At 26.8% G+C, this 23,139-nt stretch overlaps 1 protein-coding gene across 2 annotated transcripts in view; it reads right to left on the bottom strand.

Moving 5' to 3' along the window:
* The window catches only part of LOC119684790 (branchpoint-bridging protein-like), an 89,189-nt gene that overhangs the window by 48,756 nt on the left and 17,294 nt on the right, over positions 1-23,139 (bottom strand). For both annotated transcript variants that reach the window (XM_038098913.1, XM_038098914.1), the window contains exon 3: positions 21,724-21,877. The gene's annotated coding sequence lies outside the window, so the exon portion shown is untranslated. The remainder of the gene's footprint in view (positions 1-21,723; positions 21,878-23,139) is intronic.

Below are 23,139 nucleotides of genomic sequence, written 5' to 3'. Positions count from 1 at the left end.
ATATATAAAAATGATGTTTAATAAAAACTGAATTGTTAAAATTTAAATAAAATATTTTTTTTAAAAACATCGCATTTCTTATAAAATTTTAAACTTCATTTTAAAAAAATGATTAAAAATTTAATGTTCAAATATCACCCTTCGCCTTTATACTATCGAACGGATTACGCGTTAAAAAAATGTTTCATCTTTCGTGGCAATCTACGAATCAATCCACTTTGACTTTTTGAAAGATCGAAAAATCATCTTTTGAAATATAAACACCGGCCATGTGTCAACGATCAGAACAAGTGATAGTCAGTAGACGCAATGTCTAGAGAATACGACGAATGGGGTTTCCCAATTTGTATATATAATGTGTTTTTAATGCTTTGCACAGTATGCCAAAACAGAAATCGGCCAATCAAAACTCGATACTTTCTGAGCCAGTAGAAACATTGAAAGGAAATTTTCCTAAAAATTTATTGTAAGCGTTGTAGAATACAACAGCTGTCGCTTTTAAATAACTACACATATTATAAACGTTAGTAACGGTTACTCAATTTATAATGCGTACACCTAATAAACATTCAAATATATAAAAAAATAAGAAGTTTATTTGTTTAAACGTACTTTAACTTGGTGTTAGTCGTATGCTGATCATCTAGTCTATGTCCAAACCAACGCTATTCCTATGGTACCACCTCGGGCCAATTCTTATGCTCAAGTCGGCTTCCTTGGTATACAAGGCCACCACTTCAATCTAACCTAAGCTAGTTTGAGCTTTTACGGTTTTTGTAAATAAGTATATGGGCCGTACTATATATCAATAAGTACGGTCAGTTTGAAACAAAAAAAACTTTTCTGGATACATTATATTAAAATAACAGTTTTTTTCCATAAAGAAGTGAGAACAATATTTAATTTTTTTGAACACATATTTATTTGATCTGCAGTGAAATAAATCTTATTTAAAGAAATCTGCCTTTGGTATTACACACTTATGAAATTATAGTTTTCAATTTGAGAAAGTCTATTGGTATGCCGTTTTTAGTTTTAAGACGTCTTTGAAATTTCGGGCATCTCCTATCTATTTTTCTAATTTTTAGTATCTATTATTGAAAATTTTTTTTGTGTGCCATTCTAAATGCAGACATGATGCGATGTCTGGCAAAAAGGAAGATTGTTATATTTCCCCACGAAGTTTCAAATTATAGCCAAACTTATGGAACATTTTTCTTGTCACTTATTCAAAACATTCGTTAAAACGGCTTCGCATGAGTCATATCCCTTTCCTATTTTTCTAACAACCACTCGGATCGTTATCTATTAGCGAACATAATCTGTTTTATTTTTTTAGGTTTTTATCAGTTGGGTGTCTTTCGACATTTCTGAACACATTTGTTTTATTTATAAACTCTTAATTATTGAATTAGGTGCTTCGATGCATTTAATTTACTAAAAATTACTAAATTACTACTTACTAAAAATTAAATTCACGCATAGTCTCTAATATAACTTTTTGCTATATAAATATAAACTAAATAACTAATATACAAAATAACACAAACTAAGTTTACAGCTGTCTGATACTTAACTCGTACGTTGGTGACAGTGCAACCAATACACAATAACTTACTCAACTTAATAAAAGAAATACTGCTCACACGATGATAATGATATTATCATGATTACTGACATATGCATATATTGGGTCATTTTAACTATATACTGATGTCTTATTTTAGTATTTACCCAAAATTTGGGTTAAATTTATCCGTTGATGCAATATTTAAAAAAAAAATGATAAAAACAGAATTATAAATCCAATTTATATTTTTTTTCGATCGGTTAATAATAAGGAATTAAAACAAAAATACACATTCAATTTTACACAAATCTGGGATTTATTTCTTTAGGCTATAGCGTTGACTGTTTCAAAGTATTCTTTATATTTAAGCAAAATCGATTGTGCATCTTTTGTTTAAAATATCGACTGCAATGCCAACGCTTTCACTTCACACACATTTGCATATTCACTGAAAATTCACTAAATACCGCGTTTTCGAAAACCAAAAATAGGTCACTGGAATTCTCGGTGATTACTGTGTTCATACACATGTAAAATGCAATCGCAGTTTCGCACATAACAAAAGAAATTAAATTTTAGCAAAAGTGAGAACAATGTAATAATTTTTGTACACTGTTAAAATAATACGAATGCATTCAGTTTTTTGTGGCTCTATGACCCTTTTCGATTATATACGTATTCAAAAGAAAAAAATAATAAACAAAAATGTGGATTTCCAAATATTTGCAAAATTGCTAGTTGCGAATTTTTGCATAAAAGAATAGTCAATCATAAAAATTACACCAAAAAGTTTTTAATTCCCAAATGTTGTGCTATAAAATTCCATAATTGGATTTTTTTTTTTGTTTATACACAAAATATTTAAAAATATTTTAATTTTACTGAATTGATCAAAATTTTGGTGAAACTTATTTCGTTAATAGACCCTAATATATACGAATAAAACGAATGTTGTTTTATAATAACTATATTCCAGTTACTATATATGCAATAAGCACGGAATAAATCGTACATAATACCAGATTTACCAGTTAACAGATTTAAATGTAAAATATCTGATTGCATTTAACTTGGTCACTACTGTCTCCAAGTTGACACACACCTTTTACGTGGTCACCTCTAGATAGCTACAATCATTCATGTATAGAGAGTTATATGTCGGGTTTGAAACCCATCATAAAAAACATCGCTCTAGTGAAAACGAAGAGAAAACCTCAGATAAACGACAGCAAACAACAAATCGAACAGGATGGCGGAGGTTACTGGGCGCGGCAAAGATATTGCACATCTCTAATGGCCAACTAAGTAAGTAAGTATAGTTTGTATTCGATCACAATATTATAATACATAATTTTAAAAAAAATTATCATATATTATAAATACTCGTATTATAGATTATCCCAATATGTTTATAAAAATGGAAGTACTATTATAATAAATGGAGTGCAAAATTCTTAAACCTAATTGATCAATATCATCTAATTGATCAATAACATTTTGCTATTAAAATTCCAATAATTTATAATTGCTAAGTTTAAAAAATACTTTTTACTGATATATCTATTAAAGCCTACACACCACCTCCTATTAAATAACTATTATATATCATTGCGATACCATACTCAATGCTTAAATCTAATAAACTATGTAGTATATAAAAAGGGTACATCATCTATCAATTTGCTAACAAAATTTATCACTGTTTGTCTCAAATAATCACTGCAAATTGTTACGTAGAATAAAATATATATAATACGATAAAATTTTAAATAATTTCACAGATTTTTGAGCAAACAATACCTTTTTGTAGAAGAGAAAAATAATCAAATGCTAAGAAATCTGAGGCAATAAATCTCATTACAGACTCATTACTCAATATGAATAATTGCTACCGATTTCGTACGATTTTACGAGAACCTAATAACAAAAACTTCACGGACTTACTGAGTCAGTCAATGTGATTACAATTTGCGATTTTCTCAAAATTTTTTAGACGTTAAAATTTAAAGTTAAATGAATCGATTGTTCACGTGAGAAAGGACGAAGGGGAGCAACAAGATGAAGTGTTGCAATTAATTACTTTTATCAGTTATTTTGCTTTGCTTTCCTTTAACATTTGTTTTCTTTAAAATTTGTTGGAAAATTTACACTTTGTTTAACTGTACTTAGGCTGCAATAAAATCTAATAAACGGGGTTACAATTACAGGAAGGAAAACGATTCTCCGCTTACCACAATTAAACCTAACCATGGGGCTAAGAAAGTAAACAAATGAACGAATTGTCTTGCCTCATCTTGTCTTGTCTTGCCTTGCCTTGTCTTGTTTTGCCTTGTCTCATCTTAATTGATAATCAGGCTAAAGAAATATGTAAGTGAAGTAAACAAATCACAGTGTCCTTGTTAAGTTTGTTTTATCAATCCTTTTAGAAACCAATATTTTATAGTTTGTCAAGCATATAGAAAATTGTAAAAGCAACTCAAGCGCATATTTGAAAACTTAACTTTATGATATTCTTTTCTAACAGTGAAATATTCCTCTACATGCGGACACAAACAGGGAGAAGACATTTGCACTTGCCACAGTTAAGGAATCTCATCTCAAACTTTTCATCTTAACTTTTTAAGTGGTTCGTCTGCACTAAATCCATACTAATGTTCTCTTGGTATTATTACGGCTTGTCAGCAAGGCTTAACCTTTCCTTAGGCGTTATTACCCTCATTATGTTTCATGACTTCAACAATTTTTATAACTTTTTGTTAGCATTTTTTATTTTTTTTTTTGATTTTTTTTTTGTTGTTTGTGTTTTGCGTTTTTTGCTTTATTCTGTATGCGCAAAGTGTTGAAAGTATGAAAATGAGGTTGTGGATGGGATGAAAAGGACTCCTTGCGTGTTGTTCTTGGTCCTGTTTTGGCAAAATATTTTGCTTTAAAACTTTGGCAAATACACAATGAGACAAGCTGGAATTTTGTTACCAAAAATGAAATGTTTAATTGACTATAATGACTATAATACCATAAAAAAGGATCAAAGCCGAAATTGTTCGGAAGTTAATGTATTAACTAATAACTGATGATAAATTGAAAAATTATACAAATTCCTTATGAGTTAATTGGCATCAATTAATATACTAATATTGTAAAGTTTTATGAATGGCAAAGAAACACTTTTGAACCTTTTGAAATGTGTTCCTTTCGATGAGGTTAAAGGATTTGTTGATTAGACTAAAATAGATTATGCATTGATGAGTTATTGTGCTTAATTAAATTATCAGTTTGCTTATAAGAAAATTGTGTACATTATTAACATAGACACTGAAAAGGAATATAAATAGAAATATTAATTTTGCTATACTGAACAAGAAGACAAATTAAGCTGTCTACAATTTGCTATATAAATAATACTGTAGTTTATATGAAATAGTTCATAGATATTCTTAAAATGGAAGTACTTAAGTTAGTGTTTTAATAGTAAGAAATAATTCGAATTTAAATTAACGCTATGATGTGTAAGATAAAAGATAATTAAATTTTAAGCTTTAAAAAGAGGTTTCACTTTCAATAATTATTTATATTTATTAAATATATAAATGAATTAAAAATATTAAGATTGTATAATTTCTGGTTAAAAAAATATTTGTTAAATATAAAACTTAATTTATAATAAATTTATGTCAATAGCATTTTTTTAAGGTATAGAATGAATAAAATTTTATGAATCATTTTTGCTGCCTTGCCTTGACTTCAACTTATAACTTATCAAGAAAAATTAAACCAATTGACTCCAAGATACTCGCCTAAATACTTTGAATTAATTAACATTATTTTAAAAGCATAATAAACTAGGTTTAATTGTGTAATTGAAAATAGTTAGATGCCATTAAACATTAGTTCAATATAAAATGATAATGAAATGATATTTAGGAACAAAATATCATCAGTTTTAATGTTTAGTTCGAGTAGTTGCCTTTATTGTTGGTGAATACTTTGAATTTGGTGATGGCAATTAGAATAAAAAGTTACCTCATTAGTGGATCGATTGATTCACAGAGCAAAATCAACAAATATAGTATAAGCCAGGCTCTAATCGTTAAAATAATTGTTACGATTCCAGTTATATAAAATTTTTTATAATTTTAATAATTACAAATACGTATACTACATTCTTTAGTAAAAATTATTTAATTTTGAATATTATATCCCATATCCTACTATATACTATTGTAACATTTAATTGTTTAAGGTTTTCATTCATTTTTGTTTATATATTTTTTGTTTAAAAATTTAAATTTTTTAAATATATAAGTATTTCTCATTTTCAAATACTTAAGAAAATAGAGTTTTCATTTTCAAATTACTTTTTTTTTATTTTAATTTATTCATCTCAGAAATTTAAAAGAAATAAACATTAATTAAGTTAAATAAATAAAAACAACGATAAATCATAATTGAGGCGTTAATTTATTGCCAAGTCAGAACATGAAAATTACTTGTAAATTGCTTTGAATAATTTTTGAAAGTAATCAATCAATCAGTCGATAAAGAAGTGAGGAGAAAATTTAAATAAGTTTTTAAAACTGTTTGTTTAGGCTAATCAAAAATTTGTTGTATTTATTGCTTGATAACAATTCACAAAATAATTAAAGTTAATTGCTATAATAAACGCAAATATTTAAGACAAACTTTTTAATGTGTTGCTACAAGTTATTAAAATAATAAAAATTTAAAATTGTTGTTACAAATTTAAATCAAATTATTATTTAGAGTATGTTCAACAATCAGTTAAAAATTCAAAAAAAAAAAAAAAAAAAAAAACATAACAATAATACAATCTCAGCCCCGCACCAAAGTGGAAGTTATGTGTTACATACATTTCTTCATTGGTACAGACGGAAATTTCTTTTGAAATTCCAATGGGGCATTGATTGATGCCTTGTATTAATAATTGTGATTTTGAGCACCGTAGTGTTAGGCCTCCATGGCATAAAACGCTACGTAAGACAACAATAGAGATTCAGCCCTCTTGAGATTCTGTTTTGATTTCAAAAGCTGCGTACTTCTTCCCAGTTTTCTTCGAACAGTCCAATAGCTATACAACTCTGTTTCTACTCTATAACCAACACTGAAAGTGGAATCTATGAGTAACACAGGCTACATAATAATACACAACATAACTAACTTACAAACTTTTAAGAAAGTACAAGCCCCTTAAAGTCCTCACACTTTGTCTTTAATAAACACTATAACATTATTCGCACGCTTTTATTTTACAATATAACCTGTGTATAGAGTCTAGTAATTAAAAAGAGTTAGCATGAAACGTCCCTATAGCTTACTCCTTTCAAATTAATAACTGTTTTACCGAATATATTTTCCTCTGTTTTTGATTTAGATGTGTAGTTTGCTGAATATGATGCCTTTAACAATGACCTAAATGTTGACGATGTCCTAAATGTTCTTTTAGAAAATGGAATTTATAATGTTAATCACCGTGCCATGAAATTTTAACAGTACATTAGTGAAGAATCGAACTTAAGAACTCCTGTGATGGACAATTATATTACATTCGGTATATTAAAATAGCTTAATATTACATTTTTTTATGAAAATAAAATTAATTAATTTGTATTTAAATAACATATTTGTGCCGATTATATACATTTGATAACAGATGGTGTCACTACAAATTCCTATTTTTAAAATGTCCTATGTATATTTGAATATAGCTTAATTTGGATTGAAAATAATAGAACATTTTTTCCTATTTTTAAATTTATATTTCAATTAAAAATATATTTTACCATAGCACAATACTATAATTTTTTTTTACGAAATTAAAACTAATTAATTTGTATTCTAACCAACATATGTATGCCATATTATTGCCTTAATTAGAACTTTTTCAGCCATTGCAACTTTGCATTCCTAAACGCAAACTTTATTATGATTTTTTCTGCTCAACCACAAAACTTTTTACCTTGAAAAATTTGCAAATATTTTAACATTTTTAATATTGTTGACATTATTTTAGTGACACAAAATAATTTTACAACAAATAAACATTTTATTGGTGTAAATCATAATTACATTAACGGCTCACATAAATTCATTAAAAGCATACAAATTCCCTTTTTTAAGTTTTAAATCTGATATGTCATAAATAATTTATTGAAGCTCATAATTTATGCATTTTTTAAATGAAACCGTAAAATTTTTAGTTTATTTTTATGATTGAAAACAAGCAATCACTCCACCCTGAAAGCATAAAATTTTTAATATTTAATATTTGAAAACATAATAGATTTTTATATTAAATATTGTACGCTTTAGTAGTTGGAAAATTCGATTAAAAATGCTTGGAATATGATGAGCGAATAAAATTAATTATTCCTTTTTACCACAATACCATCAATTATTAAAAAATTATTCTATTTTGTATTTTGTATGCTTTTATTATTAAACCTTACTAAAATTTATTTATTTTTTTTTATATAAAATATTGTGGTTGAGTGTTCATGCATGATGAATTTCGATATTTTGCAATAATAACCATTGGAAGTTAATTATTAAAAACCACATATCATACTAACATTATTTATGTATGAAAATAAATGAAAAAGCTAATCTTTATTTATCTATAATTTTAACTACATATAATGATTATACAAAAAATTACAATAATACATCCTTTGATTGCTTAAGACTTGATATCTGCCAAAACGGTAATCCATTTAAGACTACTTAAAAAGAAGATAATATTTAATAATTCGGGTGATTTTTAGCTGACTGAAAACTTAAAATGATAATGTAAGACAGAAATATTGTTGGAATCAAATTTTGTATATTATAATCTGGTAGATAATCATTTATTTTTTATATATTTTTTGAATATAATTTCCGGCATATGTCCGCCGCGGTTACAACTTTAATCGTTCATTATTAAATAATAGGCTACGAATGCACCCCAACCAAAAAAGTCTATTTTGCGGCTCGATTAGTCTAATTTTTGATTACTTTTTTGAAATAAATATATCCGTTTGGCGTCAATGATGGCATGAATATTCCACATGGCTTTCAATGCTTCAAGAGTTGCTGATTTATGACAACATAACCCCATAAAAAGTAATCGAGAGGCTTTAAATCGCACGAACGAGGGGTTAATTAGTAGGCTCCACTTCTGGAAATAAAGTTGTCACCAAATTGATTTCGAAATAATTTAATTGTTAAGCACGCTATATGGCAAGTTGCGCCGTCTTTCGTCTTGTTGGAACCAAATGTCGTCGAGGTTTAACTAATTAATTTTTGGAAATTTCTAGCAAAATTCAGGTAGGATGGCTCAATAACGCTCGCCATTCCTCATATCGAAAGAAATAAGGACCGATGTTGCTGCCAACATGTAAATCGCACCAAACTGTTAATTTTAATTGATGTAATAGTGATTCGTTAACGACTTTAGAACTGTCTTCGCTCCATATATGACAATTTTGCCTATGGACGTAGCCATTCAACCAGAAATGAGCTTCATCACTTAACATAATTCTTCGATATGAACCTTGCGAACAGATTTATTTTTTTTCCAAGTAAATTTTCACAATTTGAAAAAGTTGTCAAAGCATTAAACGATTTATGATGAATTGCCAAACCTTACTGAACAGAAATGTCAACACAAAACAAAATCTAATATGACGTCAAAGTCAACAAAAACATAATATTGCTTTTATATCTATTCAGCACTTAAATGATTTACCTTTATAACATTCAATACACAATGTATACCATATATATAAAATTATTAAATAAAACACGAAAACATTACCAATCAATCGAAATGTATCATGTGTCCTAAAAATAGGTCTCTTTGAATGTAATACAACTGCTCATATGCTACTCGCCGCACTTGATTCAATTATCCATTAACTTTTTGTATACTATATAAAATTTAAGTTTGATCCTCAAATTTTTCGGTGATTTCTACCACTGCAATCGATATAAACTGCCTAACCGTCCCTTCCTTGAAGTAATAATTTTAATTACAAAAAGAATTGAACCAATTACTTACAACAGTATTGTCATCTTACCGCAGGATTATGATAAAGTTAATTTTTTTCTTTCTTATGTTGCTTCTTTGTGCAAATGCCAGTCGCTGGCAGTGTGGTTTGAAGTAAATAAAATAACTTCCAATGCTACTCTTAACGATTATATTGAGCGCAACGGAAAGTGATGATGAGGGTTCGGTGGATGTGATTGTTATCAACCTTCCACGAATGAAGTAGCAGACTCATTCAATATTCTAAATTTATATTTGCAAACGACTGATACTACAACTGATGATCACTATAAGAGTTTTAATGAATTGGAAACTCTTTTTACAGAAAAAAAGCAAAAAAAAAAAAAAAATTAAAATCGGAAACCCTAATTTCTAAATATTTTACTTCACTATAACTTCTGTGCTCTATTTGATTTCAAATATATAAATATATAAAAAAATTCTCCAACTTGAAGTCTCCATAAGTCGAACCTTTTCTTTGCAAGATTGGACTTCCAGTTATGAAAGATTGACTGTATATACATATATAGAAAGTCATATCCCTGATTAACACCACATATAAGTATCTAAAAGCTTACTGTATAAAAAATCGGAACCAGCAGTCAAACAATTTAACCTTATTGATTTTCGGCTTGCAAATAAATATCAAAGAATATACAATTAAATTGATTTTTGTGATAAGAATTTTTCAAAAATTTTGAAAAAGTTTAGTATATCCTATGATAATTGAAAACTTTTATTCAATAAACCAATCAACAATTGATTGTTTTGAACCTCATAACCTCCTGCATTTGTAAAATCTTCATTAGTTAAAATTGGCCAGCCCATATTTTTTATTAAAGTTTCATATTATTAGTACCAAATGAAGGATTTAATTAGAAATTGAAAAATAAACTGAATGAGAATTTTAAAGAATTATATATTCATCAAAAATCATAAGCAAATAATAAAAATTTTTATGTCCTGTGATAAGAAAATTATTACGAATAGAAAATGTAATAAGAAAAACAAAATTTTTAAATTGTCAAATTTGTGTTTTGGGGTCTTGGTTTTTGATCAGGTCAACCTAAGAACTGGTGGACTATACACTTGTTATTAAATACTGTCATAAATTCATTATCTGTGATCTTTGCGAACATAGGTATATTCGATGAGCTTGTTTCTTCTGATAATGGTGGCATGAATTGGCTTCTGAATTATTGTATATGTAAAATTATCTTAATTCATATATTTTTATTAAGAACATTGATATTTCATACGAAATCATATGAAATCATATCATAAAAAGAAATGGAAATACATCCAAGTATATTAAAAATGAGAAAGTTTTGACATTAAATAACAATTTTAAGTTTTATAGGTACATATTTATATTCTGACATCATCTTTTGCAAAAACCAATTCAAATTAAGTCCTACATTCTGTTTTTTTCTATTGGTTAGAACATTTGAGGTAGGAATTAAAACAAAGCAATTTATCTCTTTCACAATAACTTATGAAAGTATCTAATATGTATATTGTCAACTGTCACTTATACTATATAAGATTACTATTCACAGTTGTAGCAAATATATATATGCACCATTAAATTCTTTCATTTATTTTAATTAATGGAGTTCTAAGCAATATGACTTAGTACTTCCAAATTTTTTTCTTATATAATTTTACCTAACCTCCTTTATGAACTTTAACCATTTACTGCACAATGTGATATAATATCCTTGGTGCGGTATCTTGATGTGGTGTATCTTTCATGCAAATTGTCACAAGTTAATTTATTTGAATCTTAATTACTAAACACATTTCTCATGCTTACGTTTCACTACTCTATCATATAAAATTTTGTGTCAAATATTGCATTTACAAGTATCTTATAAGTTTGCATTGCTCATTCCGATTTTCATATTAAGTATATTCTCTCATAAACCAAGGAAATTATATGTGGTTTTCGTATGAAATGTTTTTAACTCAATAGAGTAAGTACGTTTTACGCATTACATTATTTAAGTAAATAAGATTAAAATATTACCACTTACAATTATACCATACTATATTTAACCACATTATGAAAATCATAAACGAATTTAATACTAAATATAATTACTCTTCGAAGTTGTACATTAATTTTGATAGAGATTTATGTCATATGAATAGCAATCAAAATTATTGCATAAATAGTAATCGAATTTAATTAATATCAAAATAATCTTAATATTACTGCATTTCCAGCGACAAGTCATTTAGATAATCTTAATGCAATTATAGTAAATAACAAACGTTATATTTTTGCAATATTAAACTTAAAAGTTAAAATAATTTAAGAAAATAAATCCTATATTAAATTGCTATTGTTTCAACAATTTATTCATTTTAATTTATATATTTAATTACGAATATATGGTAGCTGAAGAATAAAATAAGCAACTTATAAGTTTGGTGTTCAAGACAAAAGCGTGATTGTCTTAATAATTTATTTTCGAAATAATGTTTAATAATGTTGATAAATAAGGTACAGTTAAGTGACTGTAAAATTTCTGCACACAGACCACTCCGTGATTAGTTACATCCAGTAGAGTGGTTCTAGAAAGAGTACCAATGATATAATCATCACAAAGGCGACAAATTTGAATGTTGCCGCGTCGAATGCTATATTAAAGTAACTTTTCGTAATCGAACTGGGGTGTAACTAATACGAGATCTTGACATTCTGACGCTTTCTTCACAGACATGCAAGTAACGAGAGAAACAAATATCATATGTTGCACAAACGACAACCAAAGCCCAGGTATCATTAAATGAAAACTCTTAACATTTTGCATTTGATTGAAATGAAAAATATTTCCATTCAACAAACGTTGCAGAATTCAATTTATTGGTATGTGTTTTAAAAGAACAGAGTCGTTTCAAAATAGCAATGATTATTCTGCAGCTTCTCCTAAAAATAAAAACTTCAAAATTGATGAGTTCGCTATTGAATGACTATAATTCTGATTACTTTGAAATGACAAAGATTTTATTATTATGTTTCAGTTCTTTTTTAAATAAAACATTAGAAAAATGAGAAAATTTAGTAGTAAAAAAAGTAAGAGATACGATTCCAGTTTTCAGCTCAAGAAATTATCATAATATAATAAAGTAAATAATGGCTTAATATATAAAGCATTTGTGCGTTTTATCATGCTCTAGCAAAACTACAAATACAAGACACAGAAAGCTGTTATATTTTGGTGACCCTGACAATATCCATGTTGACGTGGTCAAAGCAATACCTAGCAAGCAGCTAGGTACTGCTGAACAGGTGCCTTGTTGTTGCGGTGCACTTTGCTTTTTTGGCAAGCAATACAAAGTTTGACCCAAAAAGCATAATCCTTCTTTATTTTAGGCCATATGAACTTTTCTGCTAATAATTTGTAAGTTTTTTTTAAAAAAAACAATTTTCAAAAATCGTTCGTCAAGACCCGATAAGCATTTCCGGTAAAAATGTTGAAATACTCTGACACATCAGAGTTTAGCAAGGCGAAGGATTTGATTTCCAAATTCTAATCTCCGTTAAGAAGTATTTTTATCTCGTCGTCAGTCACTTGCTGGCAACAAAGTTCTTTGTAATTAATTGTTTCGCTGGAATGAATAGCTTCTATCCTTGAGAGAGCATCTGCAACGATGTTATCTTTACCCGAGATATGATGAATGTACGTTGTGAATTATCTTAAGAAATCCAAGTGCCGGATTTGCTAGAACTAGCGTTGTCAAGCTAGGAACTAGCGTTGCTGGGAATGTTGATTGTAATTTGATTGCTCAACTATCATTGGTATTTTCTAGCTATTCACTAACTGTTGTACTTCTATGTCCTGAAATCTTAAGCATATAAACAGTTATTTTATTATTTGATATTATTTGCTTTTAAAGTGATCTATAAAGAAATCAATTGTGTTGCGTTTTCATACTAATATTTTACTTTATTATTCCTCTTCAAAGGTTAGTTAAACTTCGACCTGAAATGACGTTAGTTCCCCTTTATGCAACATATCTATCTTCGTGGTTTATATTTTTAGGATATTTAAGTTAGAACTGAGAGAGTAATCAGTTTTATTTAATATTATTTTAAGTTTTCTTATTATCAATTGTTTGTCTCTACTTACAATCAGTTCATTTACTTTGAAAAAATTGAAACTAATTTAATGACAAAGATTAAATATAAACTGTGTTCATAGATAAAAACGAAGTATTAGTGCAACAATCAATGCAATTGATTATTTTCATTACAAATAAAAATCACTTAGCTCGATTTTTTTTTATCAATATAATAAAATAAAGCTTTGGTGTATTTGCATCGTAAATTATTTCGTTTATTCACTAACATTGAATTTTATCGTCGAAAGATTTACCGAACCACACTAAAAATCCATTTGCCAACTCAAATGTTAAGTAAATCGGATAAAAGTTCCAATGAAATCTGTGATATTCTGTGACCAAAAATTGTATCGCAAATAAAGGAATTTGTAGGACTATAAATAAATTGATTGAAATTTTTTCTTCTTGTGTTTTGTTTTACTTGTGCAAATAAAATGTGTGAACATGACTCTTATTATTGTAGTAATAGGAACGTTGCGGATTATGTGTGAAAATCTATTGGATTTTGGTAAGGAAACGTTTTTGGATGTAGTAAAATTTATTCGGAAGCTATTTTGATTGAGGACTAATTTTGAGCTTAATAACTTTCACACTATATAAGAAAATAAAACAATAGCATAACGCTTCTTTTTCGGTACTCGTATATGCTGAACATTTAAGGACTTAACATAATTCAAAGTTAAACAAAAGAAGAATAGAATGATTTTGTTATTTAAATAAAAAAGTTTTAATAGAATTCACAACCAATAAGGAATAATTTTACCAAAATAACAATTTTCTATTTTTCGAATTAATTAAATTTTTAACAATTAAACAATTTAACATTTAAAAATATAAAAATATAATTAATTAATTCAATTATTCTACAATTATTCTGTTAATAAAACTTTCACAGCAAATTAACAAAACTTCAGAAAAATATGCGAACATAAAGTTCAAGTACGGCTTTGGGTCAATTGGTTAAGGTGCGCTGACTCTGAGCTTCAAATTGGGCAGAGCACGAGTTTGATTCCTGGTACTTGCAGTCTCCAAAAATTATTTACAAATAATTAAATACAGAAATTATTTCCAAGACTATAAATAATGTATCGAAACAAGAATTGGAATTTCAATAGCCGAATACAACTACCTAAAAATACAATAGTCCATACCATCACTATCGAAAAACTTTAAGGGTTTTTTATTCATTATGCAATAATGAACATCAGTCATACTTTCAGGAAGGGACTACAGCCTCATAAGCACCTTACGTATTTATAATGAAAAATTAAACCATTTTTAGAACGAACAACTTTAATTTCGTCTCGAGAACTTACTAAGGAAGCTAATACCTATAATGATAGATATTTAATAATGTGGGTAGTTAACAAAAAAAAAAATAATAAATTTTTTAATTAAAAATTAATTGCATTTATAAATTTAATTTGATTTTTCTTAAATACAATTTTGTTTATCTACAAATTTCTATACTTCGAAAATTTATTTAAATATTTTGAGTTCACTCTTTTATCTTCATTTTGAAAATAACTTTTTGATATTCCATATGCATAATAAAATAGTTTAAATTTTTAATAAATTTTAATTCGACTTTTCTTGCGTTCGTTTTCTCTACTTCAAGTTTCTCCTAAATTTTCATCTATCTTTGTGCAATTATTAAAATGTGAACCTCTAAAAAGTACCTGAAAGAGAAGCAACGGAAGTACAAATGGCTCATCATGCTGTCAATTTATTAGTAGCCCGTCCCGTTCTTTGAAAACTTTCATAATTAAACAAAAAACTAATTACTTAGTTTTTTTTGCATTTTTTTTTGCAATTTACAAAGAAAGAATACTTAAAGTTCAACTGCTGTACTTGAATGACAATGTAAGAGCATGTCAAACGGTTTGAAGGACCAGAATTTTAAGTACTTACTGACCTCTTTCTGTGCCAACTTAATTGCATTTAAAGCAAGAAAAATTTATAAAAATAATTTATTAAATATATGACTTTTTGAAATAACATATATTTTATTTTAATTGGAATAAAAGAATTTTTCTATTGTTTTTTAAATAAATCATACTAACGCATTTTCAAATCTCGTTCCTATTATCCTGCGCTAAGTCTTATCTCATTCCAGATTATTAGTGAAAATTTCTAAAGTATGTATATGATATTTACATACGAGAGTTCGTCTGAAAAACGAAGTGGTAATGAAGCATTAAATTATATCCCAGGTGAACAACAATAACAGACCCTTGTCTAATAAGAAGTAATGAATCATTTATAAATGCCAACATTTTTTGACTATAAGGATATTATAAACAATTCATTTGATTCCAGCTGTCAGAAAATAAAATAAATGCTAGAAAACCCATTTAAATAAATACCCAATATACACCTTCGCAAGTCACTTGAGTACAAAGGCGAATGTGCATATTTTACAATGAAATTGTGGTTGTGATCTCAAGTGTAAGATTTTGTATCCTTTTATTATTTGAAGTTTTTGTGTTGGGTGTTAAGCTTTTATAATTATTTGCATATTTGAATGATTGGAAATGTATTTGTTTTGATTGAAACAATTCAAATTTTCTTATTCAATATGTTTAAATGATATGTCAGAAACACTTTTCAACAATTAGAAACAGAATTAATTGTCAGAAAGTAATTGATGCCTGCATCAAATCAACAAAATTAATAGGTTGAATTGATGGAATATTTTGAATAGAATATTTCAATATTCTGGGCAATTAATTTTGATTGATACTTGAATTTATTTATAGTAAACTAAATTGACCTATTGATTTCTCTAATCTTAATCATCTTTATCAGCATATTAATGAAAATATGTTAAATTATTGACTAATTTTGCACTTAATTATTAACAAGTTTCCTTTAAAAAAGCAATAAGTGAAAACAAAATATATATCGAAAAATTAGCTTTAGCTTTATAGAAATTTAAATATTCTTTATACGAAGAAATTGTGTATTCTGCACACAGAAATATATGTTAACCATAAAACAGATAATAAAAACAAAAATAATAAAAATTGTTAAATAATAAAAATTAATTTTGTTCCTTAATTATTTTTTAATTATTTTTTAATTATTTTTTTTTATATCTTTTTTTGTTTATTTGTCTTTTCTAAATTTTTTTGTTAGCTTTTAAGTTAGGTCTAAGATGATGCAACAAAAGGGATCTTCTTGACGCAGTTTTAAAAAAAAAATAAATATTTATAAAAATAAATAAAAACTTTTAAGTGCAGTTAAATAGCTGTTGTATATCTATTTATTTTAAAAATAAGACAGAAACTATTGCATTATTGCAGCAACAAAAATAATTTGCCCAAACTCCAAATTTGACCAAAACAAATCAGCTCTGACGTCTCAAACAAAACGATGGATATCAATACAAAAGCAAAAACAAATAAAATGTATCAAAGTTTTTTATATCAAAAAAATATATATTTTAAACAATTAAAACTAAAAGTTTACGTCTTTATTTGTTTGTTAATAAAATAAAAAAATGTTTATTGTAACATTAAGAGTAAATTAATTTTCTTAATCTAATGCTCTGAAAAAAGTTGTAACATTTATCATTCTTATATTTTTTAATAAAAAATATTGTCTCAGCGTTTTTAAAAATATCTTTTAAACTTTTACTTTTAACTTAAGTGGCATTTTAAAGCTATAAAATTACATTATTAGCAAATGAAAATTAAATAAAATAACGACACCAATTAGAAAGTCCTTTTGCCATTTTTTCAATACAATAGCAACAACGGCAGCACGTTTTCATAATTCCGACAACGAATAGAATATTTTCATTTCCGACTGTCGCTGCTCCGTAAAATAAGAAAACTCACAGCAACGTCCTTAGGAAAAACTTTACAATTTTCTCACAAAGAAAACATAAAATAAAATTTTACTCGCTTAAGTGAACAGTTTTAATTAGAGAAATATTAAAAGCAACGAAAGTTTACACCTGAATACTAGTCAGTTTTTCAGAGAGACGGGGTTAGGGAGAATAATGTTGCCTTTTTTTTTGATTATTTTTATATATAAAAAGCCATTAATTTTTTTTTTGTTTTATAATCGCACGTTTAGCCGCAATATATCTGTATTTAAGAATTTCCGCTTAATTAATTCTTAATTCGTATATTTATATTATATTGTTCGGTTTAATTTTAATTGTATCAATCTACTACAAACATTTAAGATTATTTTTTTAAAGTAATATATTTATACGAATATACACAGTTTTATATTCCTGTATATTATTTACAGATAAATAAATGAGTAAAGAATTAGAATAAGTCACCCACACAAAATTGGACATCCTTGCAAGATTAAAATTGTGTAATGGTTTAAATCTATGTATGTATAAATTTTTGTCAATTTTTATTTAATTTTGTTTATTATAATAAACAAAATTATATGTACAAATACTTATGGAATTAATTAAATTTTAAATTAATAAAATCCATTAAGTTTTTTAATTAAATGTTAGATTGAGCTGTATTCCTTGTAGGATTTATATAAAAACACATCAATATTGCTTTTAATATTTACAAACATAAGACTTTAATAATGAATAAGAATGCAATTAATATTTGCTTAAAGTATATTTCTATACATATCTTTATAACAGTATATACCCGTATTACATACCACTTTATAAAGATATGAGTATACGATTCATACGATTTTATGTAAATTCTAAACTTTCTCATTATTAATTTATTTTTTTTTGAACAAAAGAAGAGTTCTAAAAAGTTTATTTTAATTCACATTTACGATTCATATATTCTAATTGTATTCTGCAATTGTCTATAAATGAATCTAACAACTATAACTGAATCAAATCAAATTTACGGAAATATGAGCATTTAAACCAAAAGACAGTGTTAATATTATTAACATATTAATATTAATCTATTTACTTAATAAATCTCTGTTCAAATAAGAAGGGAATCATACATCCAATGCTACCGGAAATATATCTTACAGATCGCAATTCACTATCGTCAAATCAATTAAGCTGTTCTTTAGTGCAGAGCTAAAATTCAAAGAAATATTCTACGAAAAAAAATAAATAGGCACTTCTTCCTTTATTAAGTTATTTTTCTTATTAAATATAGCTTATAGTATACGTATCTACCAGATTTCTTTAACTACCTATTTACCAGATTTATCGCAAGGTATGTTATATCCGTGTAGATTATATTTCAAATTCTATCGCATAAATAATACGAGTTTAATTCAGTAATTAGTACGCTTAATTATTTAAATATTTAATTAATTTTAAATGGATTAAGTTATGCATTTAAATAATAACTACATGAGAAATCAAGTTTCATTCAATGCTTTAAAAGTAAGCTTCATGGAACACTAAATTTTTCCAGCAACTTAACCACATGTGCTTAAAATATAGCATAGCAAAATTATGAAATATATTCTTTTGAAGTAACTACAAATTTTGGTAGCATAAAGTTCTACCACAATTTGTAGTAATTCTTCAGTACAAACAGATGTGGTCGAATTTCACTTGTTGCAATTGCACATTAAAAAAAAAAACTAAAAAATAAATTTATATTTTCATGATATGTGGTTTCTATTTTAGTGCAAATGTAGTACCTTTATAAGTCAACAAATGTTTACCAGCTACTACACCAGATAAACGTATGCGCTCACCATCAAATCCCATTTCAAGTAAGGATTGCCAATATTCATTTTATATGCCATTTTTGTTAGAGTGTAGTAGATGTAGATGTACTTCAATAGCAATTTCACGACCTAAATATCAGCATGCATATCCATACATATCAGATACAAAATGCACTTTACAGTTTGTTTTACAGAATTGATGCACATACGTGAAAGGTAGTCAAATTTGCAACATTTAATGCACTATCGCTTTAAGTGTACTCTACCACGGACGAGCTATTAGTTTGTTAACTTTATCTAACTGTTTGAATTTTTATGTGAATTCTTAACTTTCTCATTATAAATTTATTTTTATTGACCAAAAGAAGAGTTCTAAAAAGTTTATTTTAATTTACATTTACTTTTTAGTACAACAATAATTATGTGATGCATTAAGGAATTTCCTTTCCCATTTCTATCGATGTAGCTTTAAATTGTATCTTCAAATTTCGTAAAGTTTGTTCTGGAATGACTGAATTTTAACCAAATACGATATCACGTAAACGTCGCTCAAATCTACTTAAACATTTCAAAATCTTAATAGAATATGAAAATTCTTCTCATTATCCATTTCTATAACTTAGACTAATCAAAAGTTATGCGTTTTTTCACAAAATAGTTAGACTTAAAAGTTCAAAATTTAGGCGAAATAACTCTTGGAAAAAATGCGATATCACGTAAACATCGCTCAAAAATGACTAAATTAATTAGAAAATAGGTATATGGAGGTATATGACATATAACCAAAAGAGCACTCGTTGCAATCTGGACTGCTTGAAAATCTGAAAATCTTATTAGAGATATGAAGATTCTCCTCATTATCCATTTCTATTACTTACACTAAACAGAAGTTATGCATTTTTTCATAAAAAATTAGATTTAATTGTTCAAAATTATAGCGAAATAAATCTTAGGAAGCATCATGCTACTGCATCCGCTGATACCTATTAGCTTTCTCTCGATTTTTTGGGAAAAAACTATACTAAAATTTAATCTTAACTAACGTATGCAATGGACATGCACCTCTGTGATATATTTTTATATAACTTTGCTTTGACCTAACGCACGGCCTAGTTTTCATTTAAAACTTCTTAATGAAAAATAACTACAATGGTCAATAGAATTTGACTAGAAAACTGATACTTCTTAATTAATGATTCATTCGATCAGTTCAATTCTTCAGTTTTTTTTTAAATAAATGTGGCCGTTTGGTGTCTATGGTGGCATGAACATTCCACATGGAATGTTAACAGATCAGTTAACAGAACCACTTCTGGAAATAAAGTTGTTAACAAATTGATTTCGGAATAAATGGATTGTTAAGCACATTATATGGCAAGTTGCACCGTTTTGCGTGTCGTTGGAATCAAATGTCGTCGATGTTTGACTGATTAATTTTTGGAAATTGCCGTCATGACAGCTTCTTAGTCACTTCAAAAGAAATAAGAACCGATAATGCTTAAAAGCAAATATATATAAGTCATATAAAATATGATTTTTTCTTACTTGAACGACTATCATCTGTGTTGACAGTACACAACACAAAAAAATCTATCGTATTTTCTACTTCATATTTTATGAAGTGGAATTAAAGAGGAATCTAAACCATAGACCTCTTGTTTTCATCACACACAATTCTGCTTAGTGGCTATATACATATGTTATTTAAACTGTATAATAAGCAGATTCGTGAAAAAAAAACCAAAAGAAGGAAATGGAACTCACTATACAAGAAATCTAGATATTAAAATTGAGAATCGAATTCACAATATAAGGAATCTACATAGTATAAGTATTCCATACTTTTTGAAAAACGATTTTTGAAAGGAGATTTCGTTTATATCTAAAAAAGCAAACAAAAAAATAGTACTTTCATATTTGAATGATCTGTCAAGGAGTTTTTTAATTTGATTGAATTTGATTGCTATCACAAAACCACAATAAAGATGATTGTTTTTGTTACTGTGGTCTATATAATTTAGAATGTTATTTACAACTACGGTCTTAAGGAACTATAATAATATTTTGAAACTATGTATAATTGTAATAGGTAAGAAAAACATAGTTCTTCTTTAATATTATACGATTTGAAAAAAACAATTTTCCGGTTTTCTTAAAATATAATATAAAATCGGTTTTGACCATATAAAAACTGTAGAAATAATGTTACATGTGTTATGTTTGTCTTTGCATCTTTTAATCTTACTTTAGGGCAAAATTCATGTTGTGGAAAATTTTTTAACTTTTGGTTCAATAAATTGCAATGGTTTCACTAAGTTTTTTTTTTCAAACTTACCATATTACGTATTTTCATGCATTTTTCCGCATGACTTTGAAAGGAAATCACATTTTGAATGGACCAAATATCAACTCTCTATATAGAAGTATATTTTTGCAGCATTCCACATTTATGTTATTCCACAGGATAATTTCCATTAAGGAAATTTGTTCTGTAATTATAAAATACATATATTTTAATATTGCATTGTCTTGAATATAATCGTTATAGGTAATTTTACAAGGACTTAATGAGATTAAAGTAAAATTTAATATACTAATATTAATATATATTTATATATTATATAAATTATTTATATAAATTTATTTGTTTTTAATATTTTAAGAATGTAAGTTGTAATTTAACGTCAAATTTTCCAGACGAAGTGACTATTATTTTTAATAGCAAACTTGTTATATTTCATAAAGAGGTTTTTTCAAACAGTAGTGAAATACAACAACAAAAATTTTATTTTTTATATTATTTTAATTAATTGAATTTTTGGCTGACCATACAGCTATTTCAAGTATTGCCAAATACCCATCATCAGTGGTCTTGGAAATAATTCTTGTATTTAATTATTCGTAAATAATTATTTTTGAGACTGCAAGTATTTTAAGAATGTTTAATTTTTATTTAATTTATCGCATAGATTTAATACAAAAATTTATAGAATTTTAATAAATTTTCTTCTTGTTATTTTTAATGTTTGTTTTTTTTTTTTAATATAAAATTTTTGTAAGTACGTCCTATATACCTATATGCCTTTATTAAAATTATATTACACTAGTAATGTCAGGTGATAAGTGTATGGATAAACACTATGTAGTGATAAGTGTATGGATAAACTCGAACGGACTGATTCAACCATTTAAATGGCCCGAAGAGATTTTGTAGAATATGTTGAGCCCAAAAAAAAAAACTGATAAAAGAACGTGACAATCAAAGTAATCACCAAGCTAAAGAGTTGGTTCATCATAACAGTAACACCGAGCTGAGGTTGTTGACAATTTATCTGACAGGTTATTATAACCATACGAGATAGAGTATCGGTTCTACTTGGAGGCAGTTGAGGCAGTTTTCGTCACATTCTTTTCAACTGTCCGGTTTCAATCTAAGTCAGAATTGCATAATCGTGTGTTATATTAAAAAATCCTCAATGACAAACAATAGCACCTTTAAGGAGCTCAATTTCTTCTGTTTAGTTAAGATCAGTCGCAAGCACATATGATTATGGTATTTTTATTTTATCTGAATCAATTAATACAATAACATTTTGTGAAATTGATTGAATTAGCTTATATTGAGTTTAAAAATTAATTATTGCTTCAATTTCTTTTATTTTTGTAGAACTGTAAATATTATTTATTTTAATAGACGAATTTAACATTAACTTCTGATCGAAAATCGTTCAATTTTATTAAAAATAAAATA

This window comes from Teleopsis dalmanni, chromosome 2, assembly GCF_002237135.1.
Source record: "Teleopsis dalmanni isolate 2A chromosome 2, ASM223713v2, whole genome shotgun sequence".
In the NCBI taxonomy this organism is placed as follows: domain Eukaryota; kingdom Metazoa; phylum Arthropoda; class Insecta; order Diptera; family Diopsidae; genus Teleopsis; species Teleopsis dalmanni.
Note: the sequence above shows the minus strand (reverse complement) of the source record. Positions and strands in the feature narration are given on the sequence as shown.